This window comes from Gasterosteus aculeatus, chromosome 2 (assembly GCF_964276395.1).
Source record: "Gasterosteus aculeatus chromosome 2, fGasAcu3.hap1.1, whole genome shotgun sequence".
NCBI classification, from domain to species: domain Eukaryota; kingdom Metazoa; phylum Chordata; class Actinopteri; order Perciformes; family Gasterosteidae; genus Gasterosteus; species Gasterosteus aculeatus.
Window position 1 is genome coordinate 2,061,556 of NC_135689.1, and position 13,391 is coordinate 2,074,946.

Below are 13,391 nucleotides of genomic sequence, written 5' to 3' on the forward strand. Positions count from 1 at the left end.
AGACACGGGAGACGGGGGAGGAAGGAGTCACAGCGAGGACGCCGGAGAGAAGAGAGGGGCGAGGAAAGGAAAACAGGGAGGAGAGGAGGGGAGAAAGAGGGGAGAAGAAGGGGGAGAGAGGAGAGAAAAGGGGGAGCAGAGGGGGAGAGAGGAGAGAAAAAGGGGAGCAGAAGGGGGAGAGAGGAGAGAAAAGGGAGAGCAGAAGGGGGGGATAGGAGAGAAAAAGGGGAGCGGAAGGGGAGAGAGGAGAGAAAAAGGAGAGCAGAAGGGGGAGAGAAAAAGGGGAGCAGAAGGGGGAGAGAGGAGAGAAAAGGGGGGAGCAGAAGGAGGAGAGAGGAGAAGGAGCAGAAGGAGGAGAGATGAGAGAAAAGGGGGAGCAGAAGGAGGAGAGGGAGCAGAAGGGGGAGAGAGGAGAGAAAAAGGAGAGCAGAAGGGGGAGAGAGGAGAGAAAAAGGGGAGCAGAAGGGGGAGAGAGGAGAGAAAAAGGGGAGCAGAAGGGGGAGAGGGAGCAGAAGGGGGAGAGAGGAGAGGAAAGGGGGAGCAGAGGGAGGGGGGAGCAGAAGGGGGAGAGAGGAGAGGAAAGGGGGAGCAGAGGGAGGGGGGAGCAGCGAAGGCTCCTGCTCTCATGGCCTGTGAACAGAGACTCCCCCTGTACCTTTTCCTGCTCTTGCGTGACTCGCCTGCTCAGAGCGGATTAAATGACGATTTCCTTGCTTAAAGAGTCGTAAGCCCCCCCGTTCCTCCCCCCCCCTCCCTTCCTCCCCCCCCGGCCTCCCAAAGGAGAGCAGAGACGGCGGAGCTTCTTTTAACCGGAAACTGAGCTGCAGAGCCGAAGCAAATCACCTTTATTGGACGAGTGAGCATCCACATGACGGAGTGATTGATCTCATCAAAGATATGCAGCACCTCGTCATCGTGATGGGTGTGTGTGTGTGTGTGTCTGTGTGTGTCTGTGTGTGTCTGTGTGTGTGTGTCTGTGTGAGGCTGTGTGAGGCTGTGTGTGTGTGTCTGTGTGTGTCTGTCTGTGTGAGGCTGTGTGAGGCTGTGTGAGGCTGTGTGTGTGTGTCTGTGTGTGTCTGTCTGTGTGAGGCTGTGTGTGTGTGTGTCTGTGTGAGGCTGTGTGTGTGTGTGTGTGTGTGTGTGTGTGTGTGTGTGTGTCTGTGTGTGTCTGTGTGTGTGTGTCTGTGTGAGGCTGTGTGAGGCTGTGTGTGTGTGTCTGTGTGTGTCTGTCTGTGTGAGGCTGTGTGAGGCTGTGTGAGGCTGTGTGTGTGTGTCTGTGTGTGTCTGTCTGTGTGAGGCTGTGTGTGTGTGTGTGTCTGTGTGAGGCTGTGTGTGTGTGTGTGTGTGTGTGTGTGTGTGTGTGTGTGTGTGTGTGGGCTGGATCAGCAGGATTGCTGTTTAATCTGCTGCCGTCTCCCAATGGCAGCTCTGAGGTTTTAGACCTAACAGCTGGTTGCATCCCCCCATACACACACACACACACACACACACACACACACACACACACACACACACACACACACATAGAGCCAACATTACAGCACCACAGAGGTAACCATGGCAGCAAATTCTTACACAACGGTTAGTATGATATCTTAAATTTGTCCTCATTTTTCTTGGTCACTTCCTACATTCCTACATTCAGGCTTTTCAAAATAAAGCAGAAGTGGGGAGGGTGGAGCCCACAACCAAAATGGCCCAGTTAACTTCAATGTCTTTTAACACGAAAAAACACAGACATCATAATAGGGTAACATCGTGGGAGAGACCTGTCAATCAGCGTGTAGCCCCGCCCCTAAAGCATCCCCTGCTTTACGGTCCGTTTGACTCTAAATGGATCGTTATTTACTAAATGAACATCATGCTGTACTGAAGGAGACTTGAAACTAGAGATCCAGGCCTCAGTGTTCTGAGATGCTGCTGGTGGGGGGGGGGGGGGGGGGGGGGGCCGTCGGCTCCTCTGCGGGGGGGGGAGTGGGGGTGTTCGTCGGCTCCTCAGCTGAAGGGCCTGTCAAACCGCCGAGGCGCTCTGAGGATTCGCCCGTCAGACTCGGCCTTACTTGTCAGCTCGCTGTGATTCTGCCCCCTCAGCTTTGTCGCGTCGCCGTTCGGATCGGCTTCAGAGGGCTCCCGGGGGCCACTCGCGCGGAGAGCCCCCACCCCCCCCGCCAGGGCCCTCGTAGGCGATTTACATGGGCGGCGATTCCCCGAGAAGGAACAGACAGGGCGCTTAAGCTCCGGCGGTAACAACAGTTTGGAGGTTTTTTAAGCAGCTTTCATAGAGTCACGGCAGCGAGGCCTTAAAAATAGCTCTCACCACACGTATGGTGTCAACCGTTTATTTCAAAGTATTTTATATTGAGGATGTGCTTCATATCTGCAGGAAAAGAAAAAAATGTTTGTGAATAAGAAACACCTTCTTGTGTGACAACGTTCCCACAACCACGGCCTCAAAATAGATCAATGCATCAAAAAGTGTCAAAAAGAACATCATTAGCTGCACAGAGGCGCAACATAGAATATATATATATATATATGCATATTATATCATGTATATATATATTCTGTATATATGAGACACGTTTTGTCTGCTTTGGTTTGGGTGTGATCATAAAACAATATAAATATGAAACAACATTTAGATATTTATCTCGCTTCAAGATGGAGTCACATGCTCCCACAAATCATTCGTGTCAGCCCAAAGACATCGCAATCACAACTCGCCGCAATAAAAAAATGATGTCACTCAGCGTGCGTGTCCCTTATTATTAATGCGCAAATATGTTTCCGAAGAGGATTTTTTTTTTTTGGGGGATCTTTTGTTATGTTTTCAGTTTCTGCATTAAGCCTCGTTTTAAAAAGCTGACAATGCCAAACCAGCACGGCTGCCAGCACACGCACACACACACACACACACATACACACACACACACACACACGTGCAGACCCACTTGGCAGCGCCGGTTCCCAGGTCTCTGGTGGCAAGTGATGTTTTCACACTTGTGTGGGGGAGATTTCTATTTCTGCGCGCAGCCAGATAACTCAATTATTCATCGCCGATGCTGCTGCACTCACTTTACCTCCACGAGGAAGCGGGCGAGGCCGTGTGTGTGTGTGTGTGTGTGTGTGTGTGTGTGTGAACCTCCGATGGAAGATGAACTGCTGACACTCTATGGGAGAGGAGAGAGGCGAGGGGGGGGGGGGGGGGGGGGGGGCGTCATAAACATGGCAATCAAAGCGAAATGAAGCGGGAGGTGAGGATCAACGAGGGAAGGGATCAGTTCCCGTATCTTCTCCCGGGGCCGACTGTGTCGTCCTCTCCGGGCTCAGAGGGAGAAGACTGGCTTCAGTTCCACTCACACAACCCGAGAAACGGGGCGGGACTTGCGGCCTAGCGGCGTCCGGTTGGCGGGAAGCCGCAAACTCATCAAAACGAATTGTGAGCAATTTATATAAAAAGTCACAAAAGAAGAAATGTGGCCGGATTCTTTTTGGATAAACGCGACTGAGCTGCGCAAACCGACAGGAGAAGAAGTCGGGCTGTTTGCGGCTACATGACGATGGATGTGATTGGGTGATGCTTTAGGGGCGGGGCTTCAAGACCCCGATTGAAAACCAGGAAGCTGCTGTCATGCTAACACATAATGCTAACCTGTGAATATTTCACTTTACACACACTTAGAAATATAGGAAACTGTGTGTGTGCTGCCCCTCAAGCTCAGGCTTCAGCCCCCTCCCCCCGACCCGACCCCCCTCCTGAACAAACACGCCACACGCGTGCAGCCCACCGACTTACACGCGCTGACAAATCAGAATAATCAAAGTTATTGTTTCATCAACAACCGACTCGAGAACAAGTGAGAAACAATCACATGGAGGACAGACTCATAACTTCCTCTTATCACATGTGGACGCTTTCATGGAACCATTTAACATGCCGGACCCCCCCGTGACCCCCCCGTGACCCCCGTGACCCCCCTCATCGGCCCCACAGAGGATATCCACAGACAAGCCACCTTGAATACACACTCACTTTAATGTTGGGAAGCAGGCAGAATCTATGAGCGATTTATTTTAAATCCCTCCCCTGGGGGGGAAGGAGGGGAGTGGCGGGGGGGGTGGGGGGAATGGGGGGGGCGGGGGGGGGGGGGGTTTACGGGGCCGAGCCAGTCGTCAATCTGATCACGGCACTGGCTTTCCATGTCAGCACATCGTGAATCTTCCCCCGGCTTTAGTTTGTCTGCCGTTTGCATGTTTGTGTTTGCAAGTGAGCTAATGAGGGAGAAAGAGAACGGGGGGGAGACATGGGGGGAGTGAACTGGCACTGCGATGGGTGTGTACTGTAAGTTAGCATACTATCGGCAGCGGACGCCCCCGTGGTTTTTTTTTCGGGTGAGTCACTCTGCACTTGCAAGCTTTTGCATCGATTCTTGCACGCCTCCGAGCGCGACGCAGTTCCTGCCTGTTTTGATGGGTTTCGATAGGAAGGTGTGGGGGGAGTGGTGGTGGTGGGGGGGGGGCAGCCCGACATGAACCCAGGTTTACTCGGCCAAAAAGCTTTAGTTGTGACTCAACAAAAGGGGCCAAAGAGCCGCCTCCACCGGTCTCCCATTCACCGCCCCAGTGCTGAGCACCATCCGTGTCCAATTCTCGCTGGATATCCCATTTCCATTTGAAAGGCGGTTAGCGCCCGTTGAGCGGCGTTATCGCGGCGGGGCAGACACAGGGAGGCCCCCCCCCCCCACCCCCGGACGGTAGAAGGCTTCGATCAGATTCGGTCTTAAAAGCCGGCCCGGCCTCCACAATGGCGGCTTATGGAAAAACCATTAACCCAGGTGTGCTGCTGAAACGTTAACCCACATGCGCGGCTTCCATCCCGTCTCCCGAGTATCCGATGCAGCGCCACAGATGACGGAGGGGAGACAGCAGAGAGAGAGAGGGAGAGGGAGCTCTGTGGGTTGCTTCTCAATGGAGGAGGCCGGCTCCTCTCTGAGTGAGTCGTGCTGCCTTTCTTTACACTTCTCGTACAAGGCGGCCTACCTCACACCTCCGCTCAGCTATCGCACCACATGACTGCGGAGAAAGAAAAAGTCCTTTTGAGAAGCTTGAACCTTAAAAAAGAATTATTCGTTCAGCAAAATAGTGAGGGCTGATTATGGTCTAGTTGATCGGCTGGTAGCTACTTGGCCTTAATACGAGGCGGCAACCACGGGTCCTGAAAAATGTCTTCAACCTGCATTCTTTCTGCTGACCAGCAGGGGGCGACTCCTCTGCTCCCATAGACGTCTATGAGGAAATGACTCTACTTCTCTACTTGATTTATTCCCTCAGTAAACATTGTAAACAGGAGTTTATGGTCTCAGTCTCTAGTTTCAATAGTTCTTCAATACAGCATGATGTTCATTTAGTAGATTATGGTCCATTAAACAGACCAGGCCGCTTTAGGGCGGGGCTACACGATGATTGACACAACTACAGTGTTTTTCCAGTCTGGGAGTTGCAGGTATTTTTCTCCGACAACTTCAATATTTTCACAGTAATTTTACCCACTTCGCGAAAGTTAATTGTAACAATTTTGCTCACTTACAACTGTCTTAGACACTCGGTGGTACTTTGCTCCACCCTCTTGCGTCGCTCACGGCTGGTAAGAAAACAAGACGGCCAAACTCGAGGCTTCAAAGCAGCAGCTCCCAAACCGAAGTGTGACGTCACGTTGAGAACGTCCTCTTCTCACACACAGTTTATGGTTATCGAACCCTGGATAGAGTCATAATCTGGACGTGGTAATATTTGTCATGTAAATGTTCTCAGCGCTGTTTTCGTTTCAATGAGGAAAACATCACAAATCAGATCGCATGAATATTTCAACAGGCTGCTCAGTACGGGAGAAGTAAATCACATCGCTGGTGATCCTCCGTGTCTGACCTGCTGGCCGTCGCATGTTCGATGTCACTGGGATGGCTGTGTGTGTGTGTGTGTGTGTGTGTGTGTGTGTGTGTGTGTGTGTGAATGGGGTTAATACAGTGCAGAGATGCTGCTAATTAGGTTACAGCACGGTTTGGTTAATTGGGTTAGCAGAGATTCCATGACAAGCTCCCACGCCGACAGACGCCGCTCGCTATCGATCCGACGGGTGAATGAAAGGGACAAACACAGCAGGTGCTTTCATTAAACAAGCGCGAGCACGTGCAAACAGCAACCGAGCTGCACACAAACACGTCGCATTACACCGGAGGACGCTGCATCGCTGGAGGTGCGCAGATCCTATAAAGTTAAAGACACAAGTGCAGAAAACAATGACATGTTTTCACGGAAAATTGGTAACAGATGGCTAAATAAATATGGATTTGTGTGTGTTTTGCATGAAAGGGAAGGGAGAGTGTGTGAGAGAGGAAACAGAAAGACATCTCTTGGGACCTCAGCTCCCTTTCATGTGGAGGTGAATACATAAATAATAAAATTAAATCATCAAACCTCCCCAAAAATAGTGCCGGCTCTTCTCGCACAAAGTATCACACGTCCCACATTCTTCAAAGTCATGCCAGTTGGTAGGACTCTTCAAACTTAATAATCCGTGCTTTAAGATGTACAAATGGTGATGAAAATATCATTTTTTCTTCTGCTGCACTTATACAAGAGGTAAGAATGACCTCGGCGTAGAGCAGAAGTCCTCCTGAATGTTAAATGTCATTTTGCGGTACGGTGGGAGAAGATGCGATCGCGCCTCTTCGGGGCTTTGATGTGCTGCTCGTTTCCGGAGCCACCAGTTATCTGATGGTAGCTAGGTGCAATGTGCAGAGGCGTCAGGGGAGCGAAGTACTAAATAAAGACATTTTCAAGGTTTTCAGGCTCCAAGAAATCTCAACCCCGGTTGTGTCACTTCACTTCTTCACTTAACGCGATCTGCTGCCTCCCGAAATAGCTCGGCGCCTCTCTGAAGCCGAGCCCTTGACTAAACTCAGATAGATGGATACGAGTGTGTGCTAAAACCACAGCATCCACCCTGCAGAGGAAACACACCAAAACAAACATCGAACTGCGAGCTGCAGGTGGTGGGATCCTGCCGTGTGGCGGGTGCACGGTGCACGGTGCACGGTGGACGGCGGCCTACGTTTCGACGAGTTTCATTGCCGCGCTTCGTACCCAGTCATTGGGGGAGGGGGAGGGGAGGGAGGGGGCGGTGCGTGTTAGTGAATATTTCAGCAGTCGGCATCGAACGCCCGCTCTCCTCTCGCTCCCTGAGTGCAGATGCTGATCCTCCGGCACTAACACCTGTGCGTCTGGCAGAGGAGATCAATAAACAACTTCCAGTGCAAAGGTGAACTCGCCACAAACAGGAAGCGGCAGTAATGGCACGCCTCACGTGCATGCCGACGCTGCGAATTATAGCGCAACATCCTTATAACATGCACATCCTCTGACATGCAATTGAAGATCTGGGAAGGTAAAGATTCTAAAACATGAATTACAAACAGCAGCACTGCATTCTGTGCAGTGACCAGCAGGGGGCGACTCCTCTGCTCCCATAGACGTCTATGAGGAAATGACTCTACTTCTCTACTTGATTTATTCCCTCAGTAAACATTGTAAACAGGAGTTTATGGTCTTAATCTATAGTTTCAAGTCTCCTGCAACACAGCGTGATGTTCATTCAGTAGATGATGATCGTTCCTCCTTTTAAAACCAACAGAACGTTTGGCGCCTCTACTTCCTCGTTTCATCATTACGTGCACAACATACATTGCGATTCCGTGGGGTTCCTACAAATTACGGGAGAACAGCTTGTCGCATAATGCCCAGTTCTCAGTGGGTAGAAACGCACTTCATGCATTATTTCTGTACAGAGAGATTCAAAGAGGGTTTTCCATGCTGCTATCTGGTAGCTGCGCACGACGGTGCCTTATAAATTATCTCCATGTGCTGACGCAATGGGCCCATTACTCACTGCGGAGAGGATCCCAGCGGATGGAAGGAGTTGGAGTTGCACACTCACGCGTGTTCAACGCAGGACGCGAGAGGGAAGTTTGCCTGACGAAAACGCGCTTTGACGCCCAGAGTCTGAGCATGAGAAAAGGTTACGCGATGCTCTCCCCCCGCCTTGCAGCAGGAACCCTTTTTTTTATGTTAAAAGTGTGCTGAACGAACGGCATAAAAAACACAAAAGCTGAAGAGCGTCCCGTTCCCGCTAATGAGGCCCGGACGACTCGCCGTGTTTGCGCAGAGTAAGCTGTTGTGAGTGGAGACAAACTTTAAGAATGATGCAGAGCGGCCTGCTGTGCCGCGAAGGCGCCGAAATGACTGCGCTTTTAAAATGGCGTTACGCAAATAATTGTTCAGAAATGCCCTCGAGGAAATGAAGAGGGAGAAAATGTGAAGAAAATGTACCAAAACTCTAATTAAGACAGAATCATTGTTTTTACGCACTGATCAATTCGTCAAAAGGATTCAGGGGAATGTGACATCCAAAATACACATTTGTGTGCTTATGTTACTATCAACAATTTGCATGAAACAATAAGTATGGACAGATTCACAGAATAAATTGCTTAATGTAGATAATGAACTGGTGAAGTTTCTGTGTCTCCAGCTTCTCTTTAGAATGAGTTTGTTCTCTCACTCTGATCCTTCAGCTCTTTCATCACCGACGCTGCAGCTTCATCACAAGTTTCTGAAGGTTCCACAGAGGAGTTTATTTCCACATCAAGTCTGATTTATATATATATATATTTTTAATGGCCTTTGTATTCTCTGATTCTTGAAGTAATACAGAGAAATAGATATAATTCCTTCTGTAAAAACCTTTGACTCTGATATGATCACAAAAATGAAACAACATTTTTGCCGCTGGCTTTTGTCCAGTGTTTCTGTTTCATACCAGTGATGCGTCAATGCATCAAACATCACACGCATACAGAGCGGAGCATTGACTATTTTTACATGCGCAATCATATGCAACCATTACTAATATGACAACGTTGGTATTTGTTTACAGGACATGTGGGAGTTGATTAAAGGAAGAAAAGAGTTCACACGGTCCAACAAGTTAAAAAAAAACGCATCGTGACGCAAAGAATCACCGTCGCAAATTCCACAGCAGCACGTCGGCTCCTAAAGCTCCACCATCTGGGAACATTAATGGAGATTCACGTTCAGGAGAAGAAGAACTGTGATTGTATCCCACGTGACCTGATGGTCCGTGAGGAGAGTGGAGGGCAAGTTAAAGATCACTTTTAATCTCGCTATTGTTGCTACGGCGGTTTAAACGCACCCCTTCCGCTCGACGTCGAGTTCACCACCACAGACGAGACAAAGGAAACTATTCAGAAAAAAGAATGCGTTATTCCGTCCATTCATTCCTCTGCCCCCCCCCCCCACCCCTCGGCTCCCGTCGGCCTGCACACGCCGGCGTTAATAATGGAGAGCGCTCGGTGCAGACGGTGGGTCCCGGCGCTCTGGGCCCTTTGGTCACGGATCCGTGGCGCTAATGCTGGGTGGCAGTCCAGTTCCAGTCCCACTCCGTGTGTGCAGGCTACAGGGCACAGCCGTGTGGCTGACTGGCCAATCCACGGCCCCCAGGCCCCTCGGCCATTACGCACGCACACACACACACACACACACACACACGCACGCACATATGCATGCGAGCAAACACACTTGGAGGGTTCACGCACCATTTACTCCGTGATCCGTTGAGCTCAAATCACACTTTTGCACCTTTTATGAAGAACCACGGGCCTCGGTGAGCGAATAACTGTGCGCTCTTATTACCTCGCCCGCTCTCTCTCTCTCTCTCTCTGGCGCTCTGTCATGTTTACATCGGTCTGTGCATCACGACCTGCTGTAGACATTAAATTCTCATGTTTCCATTGGCTTACAGCCCTGTTGTAAAAATACCTTTTCCAAAGGTTTTACCTGTTTGGTGCTTCTTCCGAAAATGGTTAAAGCATCTGATTAAAGTTCCCATCAGAGGCTTTTCTTCTTAATAAGGTCCTGGGAATTTTACCTAGAACCCTCTAATATTTAATGATTTCATCTTAATCCCAACCGGGGGGTTCGGCCACGAACCCTTTTATATTCCAAGTGTTCCATCAAGACACTATGGGGCTTCATCCAGAACCTTTTTATAATCCAAGGGTTTCGTCTCCAGGGAGTTCTGCCAAGAAGCCTTTGATATTCCCTTTGATAAGCCATTGATCTTTCCCCACTTGCTTTTAGTTTTAGCAGCATTTGGCCTCACAAGGCTCCTAGCAGGTCGGGGCAGAGCAAGTCCGGACAATCATGGCTGACAATTACAGTTTTTTGGGGCTGGGTTCTTTAGTCTAAGAAGGAGCCCCTTGTAATGGCCTGTTCTCAAATGTGCCGAGTGTAGAAATTGGCATTTCAAGATGTGTTCATGCTTCAAGGAGAATTTAAATCGAGCCAAAGAGAGCCTTGGGCGCATCAGCAGCAGGAACGGCTCTGCGCCCCCCCGGGGGGGGGGGGCCGTCTGACTGCTCTGTCACCCTCCGCGGGAGGCTGCCTCTGCCTCAAAGTGCCCCACGTCTGACACATGCTCGGGGTGGGGGAGAAAACACGACACACGGGCGAGGGACGTGAGCCGCCCGCGAGGAGCAGCACGCGTGTGCAGGCTGTGAAACAAGCACGCGAGAGCCGATCCGCTGAGCACCAAAAGGCCTTCGTAGTGACCGACTCAAATCTGGGCCAGAAAACATAAACCCAGGTCACGTTCATGCGTGAGCGCGGTGCAATTCAGGGCCTCGCTCCCCGATGCGGCCTCAGGGGTGACCCTCCTGCTTAAGTCAACACAATGAGTGTAATGAGGGGAAATACACACACACACACACACACACACACACACACACACTGGAGATGGGAACCCTTGCTGCATAGTAAGTGGGCTTCATTCATCTACATGCAGAGAGAAGTTCTACTCACACCCCCGCACTGGGAGCTGAGAGAGCAGCTTATCACAGGTGAGTGAATCATGGCGGACTGACGGAGGCACGCAGGCGTGGCCACGATCCTCCAAATTTCACCACATAATGCAACTTGAATTATTTTAAATAGATTTTTTTTTTTTCTTTAAGTGACGGGTTGCCTTCTCCTCTCTGAGTCCGTCAGCTCGGAGTCCACAGTGATCTTATCTCCACGTCCGGGCCACCGGCGGCTTCACGACGGGAGAGAACCTCACAAAAAAGGCGTTTTTAATCATTAACCCCGCAACACTTGCTGAGAAGTCTGAGCAGAGACCACCGTCCTCCGCCGGAACGCGCTGCGGGACATTCAACCTTAAAACGCGTGCGTGCCTCAACTTGCGGGGCGTGTGCATGGCGTTAAAAAAAAAAAAAAGAAGAGAAAGAAAAGTGCACCATTTTCCAAATTAGCAGAGGGAACTTTCACACGCCGCTGCCCGCCCGGTGCGTGCGGCGCTTCTGCTATAAGGAGCTCGTGCATGATTGATCGGACAGGTGTGAGGCGAGCGATTAAAATAAAATGCACGAATGCATCAGACTTCGGCCCCGATGTCACCAAAGTGGAGCCCGAAATGACAAGAGGTGGAGGTCGGAAAGGCGTCGCTTACTCACCCGGCCGCGCAGCCCCGCAGGTGCGTTAGAGCGTCATCTCGGTCCCCTGCGGCCGGCTCTTCCGATGAGTTCTCCCGGGACAGCGCGCCTCGATCCCCGCTATCATCCTCCGCCGCTCCGTGCAGCCTCCTCCTCCTTCTCCTCTTCTTCCTCCTCCTCCTCCTCGCAGCAGCAGCAGCAGCACCAGCACCAGCCCTCCCTGTTTTTTTACGCGTCTTCCTTTGGCATCACATGCAAAGCAAAGCAGGGTTAAAACCCCCGCTGCGTGCGGGTGGTGGTCGCGGGGGTCCCGGCGGTCCGTTTCTCGCTATGTGGCGCGCGGGTCACCGCAGCGGACGTTTGAGGGATGCTGACGCGCAGACCGGAGGGGCTCGTCTCCTGCTTCTCTCATCTGGCTCCATCAGCTGTCGGTGAGGCAGCACCATGTGACCGACTCGCACAACCACCTCGGCTTCCGGGGGGAACATGTCAAAATAAAATAGAGAGAAGAAACCTTACCCAGTACCAGACTGGGGTAAGTACCAGACTGGGGTAAGTACCAGACTGGAGTAAGTACCAGACTGGAGTAAGTACTAGACTGGGGTAAGTACCAGACTGGGGTACGTGTCTAGACTGGGGTAAGTACTAGACTGGGGTAGGTACCAGACTGGGGTACGTGTCTAGACTGGGGTAAATACTAGACTGGGGTACGTGTCTAGACTGGGGTAAGTACCAGACTGGAGTAAGTACTAGACTGGGGTAAGTACCAGACTGGGGTACGTGTCTAGACTGGGGTAAATACTAGACTGGGGTACGTGTCTAGACTGGGGTAAGTACCAGACTGGAGTAAGTACTAGACTGGGGTAAGTACTAGACTGGGGTAGGTACTAGACTGGGGTAAGTACTAGACTGGGGTAAGTAGCAGACTGGGGTAAGTTCTAGACTGGGGTAGGTACTAGACTGGGGTAAGTTCTAGACTGGGGTAGGTACTAGACTGGGGTAAGTACCAGATCGGGGTAAGTTCTAGACTGGGGTAGGTACTAGACTGGGGTAAGTTCTAGACTGGGGTAAGTGTCTGGTTCGGACTCAATGTGGATGAGGGCAGGTCAGGGGCTCATATAAAGGCCCCTCAGCAAGTGATTGACCGATTTCAACCATCATATCTGTCCCAATGGCTCCTCTTCTACATGAGTTTCCATTCATCTATGCACCATATCATGTACATAAGCTAAAAAATACTAGCAAAAAGTAGTATCTGTCTGGAATATGTTGTAAAATCAATAAAAAGAAAGTGCTCAGGCAAAGATATTGTAGTGATATTATTATTAAAACAAATCTATATTACATTGCATAAACTCGCTCTTGCAGGTCAAACAATTTTTAAATCAAACACAATGTAGAAGAAATCCATCTTGACATTTGTGATGAAACCTCCAATTTGTCTAACAGGCTGGACGTTTTGTGCAGCCGCGTCTAAACTAACAATCTGCGTTTTATTTTGAAGGCCAACTACCTAATATCCTGTATTTCCCCAGCTCGTGCCTGGGCTCGATGCACCATTCAACTGCATCCGACCTCACAGGCCAGCGCCTCCTGGCGGCCATCCACGAGAATAACAGACCTTGTTAAAAGGGGATTCTGGGGGACCAGCACCTCGTCACTAAAGCACAATCCCGTCATGAATTATTGACGTGCTCCTCATAATAGCCCCGGTGTTTGTTCCTCATCCAGTCTGCAACTCTCTTTGTGGCGAAACAGGGAAGAAGAATCAGGGGAGTCTCCGCCTCCACGGACACGTGCCACCTTAAACTTTAATGAGCACGGGGC

General features: G+C 50.6%; 1 protein-coding gene across 16 annotated transcripts in view; it reads right to left on the minus strand.

The window, feature by feature from the left end:
- LOC144383664 (uncharacterized) overlaps positions 1-12,010 on the minus strand; it is a 29,729-nt gene extending 17,719 nt beyond the window's left edge. For 12 of the 16 annotated variants that reach the window (XR_013451084.1, XR_013451089.1, XR_013451094.1 and 9 more), the window contains exon 1: positions 11,586-12,010. The gene's annotated coding sequence lies outside the window, so the exon portion shown is untranslated. The remainder of the gene's footprint in view (positions 1-11,585) is intronic. The other 4 variants (XM_078082152.1, XM_078082159.1, XM_078082180.1 and 1 more) reach the window with 2 other exon arrangements.
- Positions 12,011-13,391: the final 1,381 nt, after the last annotated feature.